This window comes from Lepisosteus platostomus, unplaced genomic scaffold, assembly GCF_059453375.1.
Source record: "Lepisosteus platostomus isolate fLepPlt1 unplaced genomic scaffold, fLepPlt1.hap1 Scaffold_86_H1, whole genome shotgun sequence".
NCBI lineage: Eukaryota > Metazoa > Chordata > Actinopteri > Semionotiformes > Lepisosteidae > Lepisosteus > Lepisosteus platostomus.
Window position 1 is genome coordinate 97,501 of NW_028291698.1, and position 20,755 is coordinate 118,255.

General features: G+C 41.9%; 5 non-coding genes across 5 annotated transcripts; 3 read left to right on the top strand and 2 right to left on the bottom strand.

Moving 5' to 3' along the window:
- Positions 1-3,673: 3,673 nt before the first annotated feature.
- Positions 3,674-3,746, top strand: trnar-ucu (transfer RNA arginine (anticodon UCU)). Its single transcript has one exon. It is a non-coding gene; the product is annotated as a tRNA-Arg (tRNA).
- Positions 3,747-8,405: 4,659 nt separating this feature from the next.
- trnar-ucg (transfer RNA arginine (anticodon UCG)) lies at positions 8,406-8,478 on the top strand. Its single transcript has one exon. It is a non-coding gene; the product is annotated as a tRNA-Arg (tRNA).
- Positions 8,479-17,008: 8,530 nt separating this feature from the next.
- trnas-gcu (transfer RNA serine (anticodon GCU)) lies at positions 17,009-17,090 on the bottom strand. Its single transcript has one exon. It is a non-coding gene; the product is annotated as a tRNA-Ser (tRNA).
- Positions 17,091-17,464: 374 nt separating this feature from the next.
- On the top strand, positions 17,465-17,538 carry trnat-agu (transfer RNA threonine (anticodon AGU)). Its single transcript has one exon. It is a non-coding gene; the product is annotated as a tRNA-Thr (tRNA).
- A 2,203-nt stretch (positions 17,539-19,741) lies between these two features.
- On the bottom strand, positions 19,742-19,823 carry trnas-cga (transfer RNA serine (anticodon CGA)). The gene has a single exon. It is a non-coding gene; the product is annotated as a tRNA-Ser (tRNA).
- Between the last annotated feature and the right edge of the window lie 932 nt (positions 19,824-20,755).

The window sequence follows — 20,755 nt, forward strand, 5'->3', positions numbered from 1 at the left end:
TCAAACAGAACTGGTCCTTACAGACAACCGCCTACGGCTAGACTTGCAAGTATTCATTTCCTGTCTTTAACGCGACTTGTTTTTCTTAAAATGGATGCAACTTGCAAAACATGAAATACAAACCTTGCTAATCAGCGCTGGCGGCTGGCAAAAAAAAAAAGAAGTCAGCAATGTTTTTTTTCTTTAACCTTAACCCTGCTAACGGAGACGAGTTAAACAACCGAGTCTATGCAGCTTAAACGGTCCGCATGTCGGGTTCTTAGCTGAAAGGGTGGTAAATCACGCTCACCCCAGTCCTTAATCTTTTAAAGAGGATACAAAATTGAACCTAGTCGCCACATCACATACATCCTGTTCAATGATAAAAAAGTGACATCTATCCTCGATCCAGAGTAAATCCCACGTTGAGGGCATACTTTTTTCCACTTTACCATGAGTCGGGCTCAGCTGCACAGAGGCGAGAGCAGAGCAATGAGGTCACGGGGACAGGGGAGTCACACGCTGGCGGTTTAAACACGCGGAAGAAAACTGAGGGATCCACAGTATGTGGACCCTCCGTGCGCCATCAGTCCGCACTCCGGACTCTGAATCCTGCCATCCAAGTTAAGATCTCGGCGGAACCTGAGGCGCAGTTCCTTCTTAAAACGTAATCTGGTGAGCATTTCTAGAATCGTACTTGTATAGATGCAGCCTTTAATGTGTTGCTAGGTTAAAATTGATGACTTCTTGAACTTCAGTAGGCAACTGCCCTCTTGATTTCGGATTTAATTTCTTTATTACAGGGGCGCTTTTATGAAGACAGAGTCATGTTCAGGTACTTTTCTTGATGGAGGAAGCATATTTCGGACTCTGTGATCTGCTCACCTGGAAAGGTCTGCTGTACTACTACAAGAGAGAAGTAGAGTCTGGAAGAAGGGACAATTTTATGATGCTTTGGAAGATAATGTTTTTTTTTTCTTTGAAATCGAAATGAATCAGAATATCAGTGCAAAAGACAGACTCTTGGTTTGGTTTGAGATATGGTTTTAAAACAGACAAAATGTAGAAAACAGGTCTTTCTCACTTTTGGTAAAGAATGGACCGGGGGTAATATTTTACTAGTTGCAGTGCTGATCTCACTGGGTTACAGTCCTGCAGTGTCACACCGGGGCCAGTGGCGCAATGGATAATGTATCTGACTACGGATTAGGAGATTGCTTGTTCGACTCCTGCCTGGCTCGGGTCGTTTTTAAACGCATCTGGCTACTCCCTAAGTAGTCTGTGCTACTTACTGCATTGTAATCGTACCCGGTAAGAGATTTCCTTCATGTAAATGAACTGCACCTGACAGCTTTAGAAAAACACCTGGGCTCAGTACGGTGCTGAGAGCTCAGCGTTGCTGTTCTAATTAGCACGCACTGCATCGGCTATGAGCCCGAACCTTTCAATTATTCCGATCAGTAAGTCAACACGTAGTCCACATGAACGGTAGAAATATTCTCTTGTCTGTCTCTTGTTTGTATAGAACTGAATGTCCCTGACAATGTTCTGTTAGTTTTAATTGAAGAACGGCATTTGTGTTCAAATATACCAGACAAGTTTATGTAACTGCTCATGCGACACTCAGTTGTAATTAGTCAAGAAATAAAGTCGAACAACAGCTGCGGGTTTGATTCTGAACGTATGAGATTGCAGCGCCTTTTACTTCCATTGACAAATGATAGAGATTCGAAGAGAGATCCTTCAGACCAGCAAGCAAACCCACGGCTATTTCGGTTTTCTATCTAGGCAACGTTGGTGTCTGCAATAGCATACATGAAAGCGTGATGCAATTTCTGTGGCTACATTTGTTGCACGTCATGCACAGTAAGAGTGTTTCTAACACCAAATAAAAAGTCAACAATTAGCGATCACGCCCTTCTCCTCAGTTAACCCACTGAAACCCTTGCTGTTAACAGTTCTTTACTGCGTGCTTTACCAGCACCTACATATCGTGTCGGTTCTTTCAGCTTTATTCATTAGGTTTTCAAAGGTATAAGTAGAGCACCAGAGGTGCGAACGCAAAATGTGTGGTTATCTGAAGAATTGATTTCAATGGCAGCGGGTCCAAGCGATTTCGCGTTGTTATAGTACCAGGAAAGGAGAAGCGGCACTTCGCCTCTGCCGTGCAGGCACAAGGCGACGTGCGGCAGACGCCGGAGTCGGCAGGTTTCGAACCTGCGCGGGGAAGCCCCAACGCATTTCGAGCCCATCGCCTTAACCACTCGAGCACGACAAATGCGAACTCGCCACCGCCGTATTCCTCCTATAATCAAACACGGACTGCGAGGTGGCTGCGGAAACCTTTTTAAAGTTGCTCTCCGTTAAAAAAAAATACCTTTCACAAGATTCGTGCCGGCAGACAGACACGCCTCAGAGGGTTTAAGGCTGGCTTCACGTTCAAATGATAAAGTCCCCCAGTCCGGATGTCAAAACGCAACTTTGGCAGACAGAAAAAAACATCAACAAACCAAAAATGTGGACAAGGATTTTACAAGCTGCACCACACTGCACTTTCAAAAGCATTTACATTCGTGTTAGACGCAGGAATTGCCTTTGATTTGCGCGCTTACGAACGCCATGGAAAACGAAACAAAACTAAAGCCCTCAGCTCCTGCACTTGATTATAGTCCCGTTACGTGTCGAAGCAGGAATTTACGTCATCCTACCACTGTAACACGGGGAATAGAGGGAAATGAGCACAAGCTACGAATTGTCTCAATCACTCCCTAAAGTAGTAAGACGCCTGGAAGCGTGCACCCCCATCATTAATCTTTGCGCATCTGTGCAAGGTAAACTCTGTAGCAGTCTCTGAAACGGCTCAAAGGAAACACGTGATTGATTCCATGTGCATCTGGGGTTCATTTCTTATTTACATTTAATTCAAGGGAAAGGCTTGGGTCAGTTTCAGACGGCCTCCAACAGCGAGATTCAAGCGCCCCACCTTCAGCCCAATCTGCGCCGCCAGAACGCCAACGGCTCCTCTGGTCTCCGGGGTGCGGTTGTGACCCCGTAACCTAAAGTGTTGGTGGCAGACAAATGGAGACTAACAGGTGATGTCCTAGGACATGACTACATTGTGACACTCGGTGGGGATGGTGACCATTGCTTGGAAAAGAGTGCGAGGCCCCTTTAGAAAAACATTTTGTTAACAGGCATTCTGCCTTAGTCCAAACACCTATAGCTTGCAAAGCGCATGCTATTAGACAGGCACCTCTGCAAGACCTTAAGAGTCTCTTAAACTAGTGATAGTAAGGTGTTCCCAATGGGCGATGTTTGGCTTTCAAATCATCTCTCTGTGGAAGCGCCGAGATGCAGCTGTTTAAGGCTTAGAAGCAGCTGACTGTTTCACTACCTAGCGGATTACTGTCAGTCAGGGAGCTCAGAGGTGAAAAGCCTGTCTGAGAAACAATTCGCCGTCAATCAGTTCAATATGTTCCGTACCAGCTCGGCGCACCTGAGATCATCTTGGTAGCCGTGTAGCTCAGATGAGTGAGAGCGTGTGTGTGTGCACCACCGTGATTGGATGCCGGTCCTTCTCAGGTCACAGTAAACCTTCTGCTGCCTAACTTTCCTAATTTTGGGGATCCCTTTGAAAAAGCAAAGGAAAAAAAAAAACTGGCTCTTCATCAGCGTGATCGACCCAACCCAGTGTGTCCCAGTGGCCTAATGGATAAGGCACTGGCCTTCTAAGCCAGGGATTGTGGGTTCGAGTCCCATCTGGGGTGCTCCTGTCCCATTTTGAGCGTACAAATGTCCTTGTGATTTGCAAAGCTGCAACCCCACCTTACTCAGTGAGCGTCTCTGCTTTTCTCTCACATACAGTTGGGAGAAAAACTTTTGTAAACAGCCCTTCGGAATGATGTGGATTTCTGCATGAATGGCTCCTAACATGTGATCTTATCTTTATCTAAGTCATAATAATCAATAAAGAGAGTCTGATTTAACAAACAACACACGCCCAACATTTGACATTGCTGTTTTAACAAAACAGCCTCCGCCATGCTTCCCAGGTGGGATGAGGTTTTGGAGTTGGTATGCAGTGTTTTGTTATCTCCAAACATAACGCTGTGCACATTTACCAACAAGTTCAACTTTTGTCACGTCTGTCCACAGAACATTGTTCCAGGAGTTGCTGTGGAACATCCATGTGGTCTTTAGCAAACTTGAGAGGGGCAGTGGTGGTTTTTTTTGGGGGGAGAGCAGTGGTTTCCTCCATGGTGACCTCGCATGATCACCACTCCTGTTCAGATTTTTTCTTATGGTGGACTCATGAACACAGACGTAAGACAAAGTCAACCACCTGTTCGCTAGATCCCATCCCCACTCAGCTAGTCAAAGATTCCCTCGAAGGACTGGCAGGACCTATAATTAGTATGATGAATGCATCGCTTGCGTCAGGCGTTGTACCTGATCAATTTAAGGTAGCGGTTGTTAGACCGCTCCTTAAGAAGTCAAATTTGGATCCACAAGTTCTTAACAACTACAGGCCTGTCTCAAAGGTCCCATTTCAATCTAAAAGTCTTGGGAGAATAGTTGTTGCCCAACGTCAATCGTATCTGGATTCAAATAATATACTTGAGAAATTTCAGTCTGGTTTCTGAAACTGCATTAACAAGAGTCGTAAATGATATTCTCTTAGCTACTGATGCGGGGAATGCAACAGTGCTTGTGCTTTTAGATCTTAGAGCTGCCTTTGACACGGTTGACCTCTCTGTTTTGTTACACAGGCTTGAGTTTGAGGTTGGCTTATCTGGAACCGTCCTTCAGTGGTTTACTTCACATTTTACTCATCGTTTTCATTATGTTCAAATATCTAATAATTGTACTGCTTCATCAATGTCACCAGTTCAATTTGGGGTACCAGAAGATCAGTGCTGGGACCAATATTGCTCTCTCTCTCTACATGCTGCTGATAGGTAGGATAATATGAAAAAATAATATGAACTTTCATTCATATGCTGATGACACTCAAATAAACATTTTGTTTACACCAAACGACAACTCTTCTATTATCAGTTTAGTTAAATGCATTAAGGAAGGAAATACTTGGATGTGTGAAAACTTTTTGTTACTCAACTCTGAGAAAACTGAGGATCTGTTGATCGGAGGCAACAATACTGATAGGACTACTATAACTTCAGCACTTAACTCAGAGGATTTAAACATTTGCCTCAAAGAGACAGCACGTTACCTAGGCGGCATATTAGACACAAGGCTCTTAACAACTTGCATTGTTAAGTGCCTTGGGACAACCTTGTTGTGAAAGGCGCTATATAGAAATACATTGATTTGAATTGAATTGACAATGTAAAATGTTGTGTGTGTTGTTTGTTAAACAAGACTGTCTTTATTTATCAAAAAATAAAAGGAATTTGCTAGGAATGCAAACGTTAGGTTGCGCTTCTTCATGCTGCATCGTCGGCATGAGTGGAGCTTTTTAAACGTCTGTACTTACTGTGCCCCATAAGAAATCGTTTGTCCCCGTTCAAAAGAGATTGTGCGATGTCCTGCAGTGTTCGCAAAGTAAACCTTTGACAGTTTGAAAAGAGGAATTTATTCTGCTTCCTGTGCGTGCAGTAGTTACAAAGTTGAACGTCTTTACACGATTTGCTGCAGTTTTCAGTGGGCGGGCTTTGTCAGATGGCTTGGAAAAACGCACTGTGTTTCGGCTCGGGAAACATCATGAGAAGTGTCCTGCATGTTTTCTGTGTATAGCTGTCTTTTAACGCATACAGAATTCATTCGAAATCATTGATTTCTCCAATTAACAAGGGTCCCTTAAAAGATGAGTCAAAGTAACGTCTAATCGGATTAGTTTCCTTAGAGCTGGTTCAGAGTTTGCTCAAGAGTTTACCTTACACAGATGCGCAAAGAAGAATGTTGGGGGTGCATGCTTCAAGGTGCCTTACAGCTGTAGGGAGTGATTCGAGATTCGAGACGATTCGTGCCGTGTGCTCGTTCCCATATACCGTACGCCCCGGGGTGCAGTGCTAGGATGACGTAAAATACCGCTCGGGCACGTAACGGCGTTATATGCAAGTGCGGGACGTGAGGGTTTTCGTTTGTTCATTTTGTTTTGTTTTGCTCTGCTTTGCTTTGTTTCTTGGTCAAGAGGCGTAAGGTAAGTCGTAATCCAGGGAGAACACTGGTGGCAAACAGTCCGAGGTGAGAGGCGAGGTCCAAAGTCGAAAAGTTAGAAGGGGAGTCCAATATCCAGAATAAACGAGGTAATGGAAAAAACGCCAGGTAGAGCTCTCAAGGAGTAGACTCAATACCAGCGGGAAGCAGATAAAGATGGTAAAAATAGCACTGCGTACCGCACGGTGGAGTGTGTGCAGGTGGGTAAACTCGTGCGGCGGCGTTTGTTAATAATCACCCGCTGCTGGTGCTGTTTAGATTGCTTAAGAGTTGGTCTTAACTGCCTGGCGGTCATGACAAGCTCCTCTTTAAGCTGTGGTTTAGTTTTGCATTCATGTGTTTCTAGAGCAGTTATTTATGGGGGTGGGTGGGTCTTTCACAGAGGCTCAGGACAAATCCCCTGCATGAAAGTCTACTGTGTGCGTTCAAACAGTCACAGGTTAAGAGCCAGGCAGGAGGACAATGGACAGAAGAAGCAACGAACTAAAAATAAAAGAACGAATATGAAAAAGCCACCATCTTTTTCTTTTTGACATTTTCCGACTTTCATGCAAGCCAGGACAAAGTTGCTCGTAGCTACTTGTGGATTCAAATACTCTATCGAGTGCTTTGATGAGTTTTTGCAATTTGATTGTCGTCCTGTCAGCCTGTTTCTGTTTTTTTTTTCAATCTAGTGATGGAAAGTAAGAGGGAAATGATGGAGCAATCAATAACCGCTCCGGAAAAATGGCAGAAAGAAATGGCCCGTCACTAAGGACATTTGTGAAGCAGAGGAGTGACATCACCACAAAGGCGACTTATTCTGCTGATCGTTTTGGTGAATAATGATTGAGGCGTGTTAAGAGAAAGGTAGCTGCGTCAGCATGCTTAGGCTGCAAAGGATAAAGCAAAGGTTTACTCCATGCTGAAAAGAGAAGAAAAGAAGCACAACGTTTCGGCTGTGGAGCCTTCTGCGCCATCTTCTTTTGCAATGGTGATGATGTTTACATTGGAAAAACTGAGACACGCATACTGGAGGGGCTTGAACCACCAACTTTTCAGCACCACAGAGTCTGACAGTCTTTTGTGCGCCCTACATTTGCAGGTTTATGGTCAAAGAAAACAATCACTTGCACTTCTTGCAGCCGGCAATCTTTTTCCACTGACAACCAAGAAATGGATTTCATCTTTCACAAGCTGTATGGATTTCTTCAAAAACAAGTTATTCCAGAAAGGAAATGAATTCTTGCATTAAACTGAACCAAGCTGTACATGTTTGTCTGAAATGAGATATGCGGCACAACAAGACACGGAGAGAGGCACCGCTGGTATTCAGACCCAGGATCGCCTGCTTACTAGGCAGGCACTTTAAGCCACTAGGGAACAGCGCCAGCAGAGCACCGTGCTTTTACAGACACTTGGACACATCTGCGTTCGGTGTGCACTTAATCTGCTCTCTGAGCCCGTTGCCTCCGTCCCATTTAATAGCAGAACTGACGCCAAGAGAAATGATGAGAAATGGCATTTATCGGGCACTTCTCATGTCCAAGGAGCTCAATGCCCTTGACACCTCCCCAAGGCGACAGAGCTGTGCATTCTTTGGCGACAACATTTTTTCTTTTGTTTTATTTCTATACTTATTGATAGAATAAAAACGATATGTCATGTACTGTAAGGGAAATGTCTCTTTTCATGGGGAAAGCTAGCACCAGCAAATGTTGTGTTTAGAAGAAGTGATTTAACATGACACGTGACCTAATTTACCGGAGCAAAAGCTCACCCAGCAAGCCCTGCTTTACTTCTACAGGAGAGAAGTACTGTAGAGTCTGCAAGATGTTCAGCTGGGTAGCTACGTCAGCATGCCTCGGCTGCAAAGGAACAAGTAATAGGTTTATTGCATGCTGAAAAGAGAAGAACGGAAACACAGCGTTTCGGCCGTGAGGTCTTCTCACACCTGAAGAAGCCTCACACCTGTAAAAGGCTCCATGGTTTTCTTTCTTCTCTTTTCAACATGGAATACACCTATTGTCTGCAAGATGTGACAATTTCACGGTGTTTTGGAAGAAAACCTTTTTTCTTTGAATTCAAAATCAATCAGAATTTCAGCACGACACACCAACACTTTTTCTGTTTTAAGGAGATGATATTTTAAACCTGATAAAAATAGTAGGAAACACAAGTTTCTTGCTGTGAAAATTTAGATGGGGAAGTGTACTACTGGTAGCAGTGTAGAGCTCTCTGTGGTGGAATGCAAACACATGTTCTATGGGCCAGTGGCGTAATGGATTACGCGTCTGACTTCGGATCAGAAGATTGTAGGTTCGAGTCCTGCCTGGTTCGTGAGGCTTTTAAACCTCTCAGGTTCCTCGGTAACAGGTTGCCGTCATGTATATGAACTATAGAAAAGCATCTGCCACAACCCGTAAATTAGCACGCAAGTGCGGGCTAGTTAACACAGAACTGTATGGAGATCATCTCCAGCTCCGAGCTCAATTGCAATGAAAAAACATGCAGAACAGAACTGGAGAGCAGCTGAATTTGTGCTCAGTAGGGTGGGGAGGACTCAGCATTGCTATTGTTCTAATTGGCATGAACTGCAGGGGATCTGAATCAGAACACGTCACTTAGTTCGATCATTGCGTCAATATGTAGGCCACGTTAATATAGAATTATTACTTTGTCTGTCTCGTCTTTGTATATAGGTGAATGTCCCTGACAATTTCATGTTAGTTTTTAAGAACGACATTGGTGCTAATATATACATATATAGCATATAAGGAACACGTAAAAGTTTAGTCCATGTTGAAAAGATAAGAAAACCGCCACAACGTTTCATCTCGGAATAAATCTTTACTTGTTGTTTTGCAGCCTACCCATTCTGACCTAACTCCTCCCTTGAAATTCCCTAACAGATAAGGGTACGTAACGGCTCATGCGATGCTCAGTTGCAATTTGTCCCAAAACAAACAAGAACAGCAGCTGAGGGTTTGAGTTTGAACATGCACTGTATTAAAGCAGCTTTTATTTCCATTGATAAATGCTAGATATTCCTACAGAGATTCTCCAGGTAGTAAGCGATTCCTGTTTCTGTTTCTATTTCTGTTTCATATATATATATACAGTATATATACAGTATTGTACTATTATTATATAATTGTTACACTGTGGCTGTGTTGTGTGTGTTAAGCTGCTGTTGCACTGCAATTTCCCTCACGGGATCAATAAAGTATCTATCTATAAGAAGACATTACCAACAACGACCACAAGATGGAGATATTGTCTAGACATTACCAACAACGACCACAAGATGGAGATATTGTCCAAAGAGGCAAGAAGGGCAAAGCCGCGATAAGGTAAAATCATTTTTTGTAAGAGATTGCTGTCAGAATGCACATCCGTATCCCAAACAGAATCTCTAGTAAAATATGATCATTTGTGAAACAGGCAATTGAGTGTCTGCTACAATATGATTGCTACAGATGCAGCCATTCAAAATGCGCGGGCGTACGCTGTACGCAGTCTACCACAAGTTACCGGTAAATACCGCGAGTTACCGGTAAATACCGCTAGCAAAATAATAGTATCCGGAATTTCCGCAAGGTGGAGCTAATAAAGCTCAACTTCTCATGTTTGAGCTGTAGCCATCAAAGTCTTTAATGAAGATATTACTAATAGTATTAATAATAAATGAACTTGGACAAGCTGTAAACTCAAAGTATTGCCCTGGTCCACATTATTTTTTTCATTGCCCGTCTTTGTAAAAGTAACACCACAGCATTTCGCAATCACGCATTTTTTTCCAATCATGCAAAGTACAGTAATTTTTGAGAATCGATTCACCATGCCTTTCACATGCTCATAAAAGAGGTTGATTTAGGAACATAAACATATTACCGTATGCAAACTGTACTGTATACAGTTTGTATATGTATATGTATATGTATATTTAATGTCTTAACTGTGCCCGTTTAAGTATTGAATATTTATATGGAATTTTACCACTGAAGGGAAATCTTAGTGCCTGAGCATAAAAAGAATAGGAGCATACTGGAACACGTGTGAAGGCCATAAACGATATTAATTTTGGAACATAAACATACAGTATATGGCTGGTCTCGGTACTTTAAAGAAAACATACACGAAACATGGTTTCATTATGACCAGAATCGGTCTTGAGATATTTTTAACTTGATTTACAGTATTTGAGAGGTATGTCTTGACACCGATACTACGTAAATACTCCTCACGTATATGTTTCTAGGTTTATATTATGCATTTCATACGGTCAAATTGCTTTTGAGCAACTGATAAGAAGCGCGAAACGGTATGCCCAGGGCGTTTTAGTTTTCGTTTTGTTTTAATGCAGTGCAGTGGATTGATTAGAGATATCAAGTACATACAAGTCATTTTTTAAATGTTGTAGTTCGTCTTGTAAAAATGTTACGAGTACATCATCTGTCAACAATTACACAGGTTCTGTTTCCATATTGCGGTTTTTGGTTACGTAATATTATTTTCTAATTTCACGTTGTGAATATATGATTTGGGCAAACAGAGCCGCAAAGAAGTATATTATGGGTTGTTGTTGTTTTTTTGCAGTTTTATCTAAAATAAGCGATGCTTAAACCTTTGTCTGATTCTTGTGAAACTATCCACACGACAGTTACCTAGGAGTTGACTTCAGTGATGTCACTGATGGGATGTTTCTAAAAATCCATCCTCTGTAAAACATCTTCTCTAGTTGTTCTGCATATGTATTCGCTAATGAAGCTGTGTTTTTCTGAGCCTGGTTCTCAACATTTCTGTATGAACCAGCTTAGAGGGCTAAAGACAGCTTGTGTTTAAATTGAGTGTAAGGTAATTTATGCTTCTAAAGTCATGGTCAGCATTTATTATTGTACTGTGCTGTAAACTTCTTCTGTGCCTAATTACATTATTTTATAGTCGATAATGTTTCTGTAGTGCTTTTTCAGCCCTCAGCATGTGTCTGCGCTGGTGGTGCTGTGGGTTAGGTTCCTGACTCCTATGTCACATGGTCTGTGGTTGAATCTCATGGAACTATGACTAATTTTTAACAAACATTTCTTTGAAAAAATGAAACATTTCCCTTGGTCAGAGATTAAATAAAACCTCACTCGCATCAAAACAAATTTATATTTCTAAATATCACAACATGATCGAATTTACGTCTTTTTAATAACAATGAATAGTCACCTATGCGTTACAAAATAAACATTTATATTGATTTGAATTGCGTTTTGATTTAAATCGTAAACGCGTGTTTAAATATATGTGTTTAAAGGCGATATACTGTATAAAAGCGCTGATTCTTATGGAATGTGTTCGGCCGGGGATTCAAAAAAAATATTTTTTTTAATCGCGTATCTAAGGAAAATTGCAGTATAACTTTGTTCATGCACAAACAGTGGCATGTTACATTATAATTTGGGTGTCTCCTCTTGCCAGAAAGCTCTAAATTGCATTTTGAGTGCGGTTTTTGACTTTTTCTAAATTGCAACCCATAAATAAAGCTGATACAGTTTAGACTTACTGTATTCTAAACTGTATTACAACATCACATTGGACAATGCAACGTAAATTGCAAAAATGCACTTGGAATCTATCCTAGCCCTACTATGAAAATTATTTAAACTGCGACACTTATCATTCATCTTTAAATAAACTTTATTTTATATAGCGTTTTAAGCGAATAGGTAATTAGATTGCTCATAAACCTAATCGCTTTTTCTACATAAACACAGCGTGATTGCTCTCTGAAAATGGTTTTTTCTTTATATTTAGGCTCAGATTTCAACTATAGATCGTATTATTATGAACTTTCTTGGAAAAATGTCTTTTATGTAAACCATGTTTGCTATTAATTCATTTAGGGCTAAAATACGTTCATTGTCTTCCAATCGAGTCGAGTTGACATTGGAAGCTTGCCACGCCCGGACTGTTACACCAACGCATTAGCATGTTGAAGCGATTTCATTGAGGAGGCCATCTACTAGTTAACACTGTACTTCCTACTTTGAAAATACCTGTGAAATTGGTTTAATTCGTCACAGCCAGCACTCCGGCAGAGAGGGGGGTTGTACTCGTTAATGTCTGATGACATACAAGTGGAAAGATTACAGATTTTAACCGTCTTTTTTCTGAACCAGGGAAAATCTGATCATGTTTCTCTATAACAATAATAAAAAACTTTATTTTCAATTATTTTACATATCCCTCTTGCACATCGCATGACTTTAATAAATCTATTCTTTATTAATACTAAATAAATAATACTAAAAATACTTCAGCAAATAGGTCACTTGATTTTTGGAATAATTCCAAATAGCACAATGATCCACTGGCATCCCTGAAGTCTGTTTAGTGCATAATCTTCCAAATACAATCACTAAGCAATTATAAGAATTATACCATCCTACTTCTTTGTGATATCCTGTAAAAACTAAACCTATTTTTATAAGGCTTTTACTCAAAAGATTTCCAAACACACAAAGCATTTGTGAAGTACTATAGTATTTCTAAAGGTTACTGGTACAACATCAATCATTAAAGCTTAACAATAAAGTTTAGATTGCTGACTATGGACTAACTACATTAACTAACTGCAATGCAACACTATACATTTTACAAGAATATCTGGTTGAATTCTTGCATTTGTAGCCAATTTAATGCGAGAGAAATAAGCCAATTTAATTATTTCACAAAAAATAATGTGATATAAAATGGATGTTTTTAACTTTATTGTAGTGTTTTAGAAACTAATATGTCTTCAAAAATGGTTGTTTTTCACTCCTAGGAATGAAAGCTGTTGTTATATAATGTTTATTTTCAAATTTTGAAAAATCAAAGGATTCTAGCTTTCTCCCCTTTCAGGCATCGGACACAGAGAACCTCATGGTTTTCCTAAAAATCATTTTTTATGTTCCCTGGTGTTCCAAACTTAGTTTTAATCAATTTTAATTTGTTATTATGTTAAAAACAGGGTAATAAATTTCTAATTGGACTATAAATAATGTCATATTGTCTGCTATAAAACTGATGTTTTCAACTCTATTGTAGAGATTCTAGAATCAACTAATAGAGAATTGAAATAAAAAAGGGCATAAGAAAACATTACCAACAACGACCACAAGATGGAGATATTGTCTAGACATTACCAACAACGACCACAAGATGGAGATATTGTCCAAAGAGGCAAGAATGGCAAAGCTGCGATAAGGTAAAATCATTTTTTGAAAGAGATTGCTGTCAGAATGCACAACTGAATCCCAAACAGAATCTCTAGTCAAATATGATCATTTGTGAAACAGGCAAATGAGTTTCTCAGGTGCCCATTGCTCATTTTCAGACACATTTATGCAATACTTTCACCATGCGTTGAGCAATAGGGATTAAAGATACCAGAGGTAAGGTTTAAAAGTGATTCTGAGGTGCAACACATCAGCGATACAGCTAGGCATCTGAAATGCGGGGTTTGAGAGCCCTTCAGGGAACACCGTACCCTAAAGGTACCAGAAGTCCACTAGTATAAGCATTAAGTCACTGTCACCCCTGTTACAATGTGATTGCTACATATCTTCATTTCTTTGGTTTTTAAGGAGTAAGAGTGCAGGGGGTCTAAATCTGCGATCCAGTGTGTTGAAGTATTTCACAACACTACCTGTAGCCCGTATGGAAATAAATACTAATTCTGATTATTGCCCTGGGCATGTACCAATAAATCACTGAGCATATATCACTGTGTTGAAGCTAGAGACCTGTATGTAATATTATGGTGCTAAAATGTCATTTTCACATATATTAATGTAATAAATGATTGCTTATGCTTAATAAACAAATCTAATTAAAATAAAAACTTAAGTTTTGTATTTGTCTTGTACCATAGAACATGATTTTCTTTGTATTTCAAGCCCACAAATTGTCCAAATGATGCACGACATGATATAAGGAAGATTATCACATGAAAAATCGGTATTATCTTTCTCATGAAAATGCATTCCTTTCATTACCTTTTAATTTTTAAAATGAACTCAAGTTGTGTATAATGTAATAATTTAAGTAGAATAGATTCTAATAATATAATGATCCAGTGTGTTGCACTACTTCACTGCTTCACTGTTCTATGCCGTCTGGAAATAAATCCTCAGACTGCTTACTGCCCTGGGCTTGTACCAATAAATTACAGGAGCACATCTATATATCACTGCGTTGAAGCAGGAGACACACAATCACTGCAAACACATCCTAAATACAGTGTTCCAGCACCTTTGACCTCATCCAGAACGTATCATTTCTTGAAAGGGATTGCTGTCTGAATGCACATCTGAATCCCAAACAGAATCTCTAGTAAAATACGATCATTTGTGAAACAGGCAAATGACTGTCTCAGGGGCCCATTCCTCATTCTCAAGACACATGTATTCAGTACGTACACCATGCATTGAGCAAAAGGGATCAAAGACACCACAGGTAAGGTTAGAATTCATTCTGACTATATTCTAAAATATTGGACTCATATTCTTATGATGGCAGACATGATGCTGCGTTTAAAACCGGGGTTAATGGACATTATATGACTGTCAATTTTGTTTTGTTTTGGAGACACTTGGCTGCCTATATGGTACAGTGCAGCGTGAAGGAAACATTTTCCAAAACTGTGTCAGCTCAAAAGTTGTAAGTGAACCTCTCCAGCTGCTTTAACTCTCTTCATTTTTGTCATTTAATTGTCTGTCGGCACTATGTGGCAGCGTTGCATGACAACCCATCTCACCACGGAAAGGAACCTAACAGCTTTGGTAAGAGAGGAGAAAAGGACCTGGCCAGTAAGGGGCTCGAACCCACGACTTTGACGTTATTAGCACCATGCGCTAACCAACTGAGCTAACCGGCCTCACGACAGTGGTCCTCTCTGTGCAGCGCCTTTTACTTCCATTGACAAATGATAGCAATTCGAAGAGAGATCCTTCAGACCAGCAAGCAAACCCACGGCTATTTCGGTTTTCTATCTAGGCAACGTTGGTGTCTGCAATAGCATACATGAAAGCGTGATGCAATTTCTGTGGCTACATTTGTTGCACGTCATGCACAGTAAGAGTGTTTCTAACACCAAATAAAAAGTCAACAATTAGCGATCACGCCTTCTCCTCAGTTAACCCACTGAAACCCTTGCTGTTAACAGTTCTTTACTGCGTGCTTTAAGAACACCTACATAATGTGTCAGTTCTTTCAGCTTTATTCATTAGGTTTTCAAAGGCATAAGTAGAGCACCAGAGGCGCGAACGTAAGATGTGTGGTTATCTGAAGAACTCATTTCCATGGCAGCAGGGCCAAGTGATTCAGCGTATTTATAGTACCAGGAATGGAGAAGCGGCACTTCGCCTTTGCCGGGGAGGCACAAGGATACGTGTGGCAGACGCCATAGTCGGCAGGATTCAAACCTGTGCAGGGAGTTCGCAACGGATTTCAAGTCCATCGCCTTAAACACACGGCCACGACTACAGCAAGCTCACCCCCGCCGCATTCCTCCTATAATCTAACACAGAGTGCGAGGTGGCTGCGGAAACTTTTTCAAAGTCGCTCTCCGTTAAAAAAAAATAAATACCTTTGACAAAATACGTGCCGGCAGACAGACATGCCTCAGAGGGTTTAAGGCTGGCTTCACGTTCAAATGATAAAGTCTCCCCGTCCGGATGTCAAAATGGAACTTTGGCAGACAGAAAAAACATCAACAAACCACAAATGTGGACAAGGATTTTACAAACTGCACCACACTGCACTTTCCAAAGCATTTACATTCCTGTTAGACGCAGGAATTGCCTTTGATTTGCGCGCTTACGAACGCCATGGAAAACGAAACAAAACTAAAGCCCTCAGCTCCTGCACTTGATTATAATGCCGTTACGTGTCGAAGCAGGAATTTATGTCATCCTACCACTGCAATACGGGGAATAGAGGGAAATGAGCACACGCTACGTATGTCTCAATCACTCCCTAGAGTCGTAAGGCGCATTGAAGGGTGCACACCCATCATTAATCGTTGCGCCTCTGTGAAAGGAAAGCTCTTGAGCAGTCTTTGAAACAGCTCGGATGAAACACTTGATTGCTTCCATGTGCATCTGGAGCCCATTTCTTATTTTCACTTCACACCGCCCAAAGCATTTCTAAAACAGGAGATTCGTGTTTGGGAATGCGCCCTGCCCTACGAATAAAACAGGTCTACGGGTCTGAAACCTGCTCCACGGAAAACAGTTCTGTTGCGCTTTTGATCAAAGGGAGATTCGCTGTTCTTACTTTTTGATGACATAACACCCAAAGGGGCTTCTTTGGAGCTGGATTCCAACCAGCATCCTAAAGTTTCTTGGCGGTATCCTTTACAGTCCTCTGTTCGGTCGACAAGGGACAGAAGGGGGCAGCTTTCCTCACACACACAGTGCAATGTACTGTAGTGTTCCCGTTCATTGAATTCGCAGTTCTGCATCAGACCTCTAACTCGTTTCCTTAGCTTGGATTTAAGCCATGAAGCAGGCTTCTAGTCTATAAACGTCTAGAGAAATCACAAACTATTTGAGAGGCCATCATCCCAGGGGAACTGACAAAGTCTATCCCTAAACACCTAGCGCAATCTCTCGAGAGACTGTCAAAAATCGCTTTCTCCGTTTGCGTTGCAAGTAAGTGAAAACGCGGTCTCAAACCAGAGCCACTTGGCAGCAGCGGCACGTAAATACTGTTACTGTCACTGCTCGATACTGACGTTAGCCTACTATACCATGTTCAGCCACCACTAGGAAATGTACGGCTCTAGTACTGGAGCAAACAACAGGAGGGCCAAAGGCACACGGGCACACATGGAGAGTGACGAGAATGGGACTCGAACCCATGCGTGCAGAGTACAATGGATTAGCAGTCCATCGCCTTAACCACTCGGCCACCTCGTCTAGGAAACTGGGCTGTCCAGACATGGGTTGCAGCGCTCCAGATGATCTTTTTCTTTTTTTTCCCTCGTACTCGAGGGTCATTTTCCTGTTCCACATGCGATTTCAACATTTTCCTTGGGAGATGTCAAGCCAGCAAGCCACTGGTTCAGTGGCCATTGTGGAGTTCAGTGGCCCTGTTGTACACAGAATGCACATTGAGCTCCTTTGACATGAAAAGTTCCAGATAAAAGCCATTTGTCATCCTTTCTCTTGGTGTCGATGTTGCTATTGTATGTAAAGGTGGCAACTTGCTCAGCGAACAGGCGGAGCACACACCGAATGCAGATGTGTCTGAGTGGTGTGTCCAAGTGGCTGCAAAACGACAGCACTCCCAGGGCGCCGTGGCTTAGTTGGTTAAAGCGCCTGTCTAGTAAACAGGAGATCCTGGGTCCGAATCCCAGCGGTGCCTTTTTTGTTCTGTGTTCTCGAACAGAACTGGTCATTATGGACAACCGCCTACAGCTAGACCTAATTAAATGCAAGTATTCATTTCCTGTCTTTAACGCGACTTGTTTTTCTTAAAATGGATGCAACTTGCAAAACATGAAATACAAACCTTGCTAATCAGTGTTAGCGGCTGGCAAAAAAAAAAAGAAGTCAGCAATGTTTTTTTTCTTTAACCTTAACCCTGCTAATGGAGAAGAGTTAAACAACCGAGTCTATGCAGCTTAAACGGTGCGCACGTCGGGTTCTTAGCTGAAAGGGTGGTAAATCACGCTCACCCCAGTTCTTAATCTTTTAAAGAGGATACAAAATTGAACCTAGTCGCCACATCACATACATCCTGTTCAATGATAAAAAGGTAACATCTATCCTTGCTCCAGAGTAAATCTCACGTTGAAGGCATCTTTTTTTTCACTTTACCGTGAATCGGGCTCGGCTGCACAGAGGAGAGAGCAGAGCAATGAGGTCACTGGGACAGGGGAGTCACATGCTGGCGGTTTGAATACGCGGAAGATCACTGAGGGATCCACAGTATATGGACCCTCCGTGCGCCATCAGTCCGCACTCCGGACTCTGAATCCTGCCATCCGAGTTAAGATCTCGGCGGAACCTGAGGCGCAGTTCCTTCTTAAAACGTAATCTGGTGAGCATTTCTAGAATCGTACTTGTATAGATGCAGCCTTTAATGTGTTGCTAGGTTAAAATTGATGACTTCTTGTATTTCAGTAGGTAACTGCCCTCTTGATTTCAGATTCAATTTCTTTATTACAGGGGCGCTTTTATGAAGACAGAGTCATGTTCAGGTACTTTGCTTGATGGAGGAAGCTCATTTCGGACTCTGTGATCTGCTCACCTGGAAAGGTCTGCTGTACTACTAAAAGAGAGAAGTAGAGTCTGGAAGAAGGGACAATTTTATGATGCTTTGGAAGGTAGGTTTTTTTTTCTTTGAAATCGAAATGAATCAGAATATCAGTGCAAAAGACAAACTCTTGGTTTGGTTTAAAGAAATATGGTTTTAAAACAGACAAAATGTAGAAAACAGGTGTTTCTCACTTTTGGAAAAGAATGGACCGGGGGTAATAGTTTACTAGTTGCAGTGCTGAGCTCACCGGGTTGCAGTCCTGCAATGTCACACGATGGCCAGTGGCGCAATAGATAACGCGTTTGACTACGAATCAGGAGATTGTAAGTTTGACTCCTGCCTGGCTCGGGTCGTTTTTAAACGCATCGGGCTACTCCCCTAAGTAGTCTGTGCTACTTACTGCATTGTAATCGTACTCAGTAAGAGATTTCCTTCATGTAAATGAACTGCACCTGACAGCTTTAGGAAATCACCTGGGCTCAGTACGGTGCTGAGAGCTCAGCGTTGCTGTTGTTCTAATTAGCACGCACTGCATCGGCTATGAACCCGAACTTTTCAATTATTCCGATCATTAAGTCAACACGTAGTCCACATGAAAGGTAGAAATATTCTCTTGTCTGTCTCTTGTTTGTATAGAACTGAATGTCCCTGACAATGTACTGTTAGTTTTAATTGAAGAACGGCATTTGTGTTCAAATATACCAGACAAGTTTATGTAACTGCTCTTGCGACACTAAGTTGTAATTAGTCAAGAAATAAAGTCGAACAACAGCTGCGGGTTTAATTCTGAACGTATGAGATTGCAGCGCCTTTTACTTCCATTGACAAATGATAGAGATTTGAAGAGAGATCCTTCAGACCAGCAAGCAAACCCACGGCTATTTCGGTTTTCTATCTAGGCAACGTTGGTGTCTGCAATAGCATACATGAAAGCGTGATGCAATTTCTGTGGCTACATTTGTTCCACGTCATGCACAGTAAGAATGTTTCTAACACCAAATACAATGTCAGCAATTAGCGATCACGCCTTCTCCTCAGTTAACCCACTGAAACCCTTGCTGTTAACAGTTCTTTAATGCGTGCTTTACGAGCACCTATATATTGTGTCGGTTCTTTCAGTTTTATTCATTAGGTTTTCAAAGGCATAAGTACAACACCAGAGGTGCGAACGCAAGATGTGTGGTTATCTGAAGAACTCATTTCCATGGCAGCGGGGCCAAGCGATTTAGCGTTTTTATAGTACCAGGAAAGGAGAAGCGGCACTTCGCCTTTGCCGCGCAGGCATAAGGAGACGTGCGGCAGACGCCATAGTCGGCAGGATTCAAACCTGCGCGGGGAGTCCCCAACGGATTTCGAGTCCATCGCCTTAACCACTCGGCCACGACTACAGCGAGTTCGCCATCGCCGCATTCCTCCTTTAATCTAACACGGAGTGCGACGTGGCTGCGGAAACCTTTTCAAAGTCGCTCTCCGTTAAAAAAAAATAAATACCTTTGACAAAATACGTGCCGGCAGACAGACACGCCTCAGAGGGTTTAAGGCTGGCTTCACGTTCAAATGATAAAGTCTCCCCGTCCGGATGTCAAAATGCAGTTTTGGCAGACAAAAAAAACAGCAACAAACCACAAATGTGGATAAGGATTTTACAAGCTGCACCACACTGCACTTTCAAAAGCATTTACATTCCTGTTAGACACAGGAATTGCCTTTGATTTGCGTGCTTACAAACGCCATGGAAAACGAAACAAAACTAAAGCCCTCAGCTCTTGCACTTGATTATAATGCCATTACGTGTCGAAGCAGGAATTTACGTCATCCTACCACTGCAACACGGGAAATAGAGGGAAATTAGCACACGCTACGAATCGTCTCAATCACTCCCTAGAGTCGTAAGGCGCATTGAAGGGTGCACCCCCATCATTAATCGTTGTGCCTCTGTGAAAGGAAAGCTCTTGAGCAGTCTTTGAAACAGCTCGGATGAAACACTTGATTGCTTCCATGTGCATCTGGAGTCCATTTCTTATTTTCACTTCACGCCGCCCAAAGCATTTCTAAAACAGGAGATTCGCATTTGGGAATGCGCCCTGCCCTACAAATAAAACAGGTCTACGGGTCTGAAACCTGCTCCACGGAAAACAGCTCTGTTGCGCATTTGATCAAAGGGAGAGTCGCTGTTCTTACTTTTTGATGACATAACACCCAAAGGGGCTTCTTTGGAGCTGTATTCCAACCAGCATCCTAAAGTTTCTTGGCGGTATCCTTTACAGTCCTCTGTTCGGTCGACAAGGACAGAAGGGGGCAGCTTTCCTCACACATACAG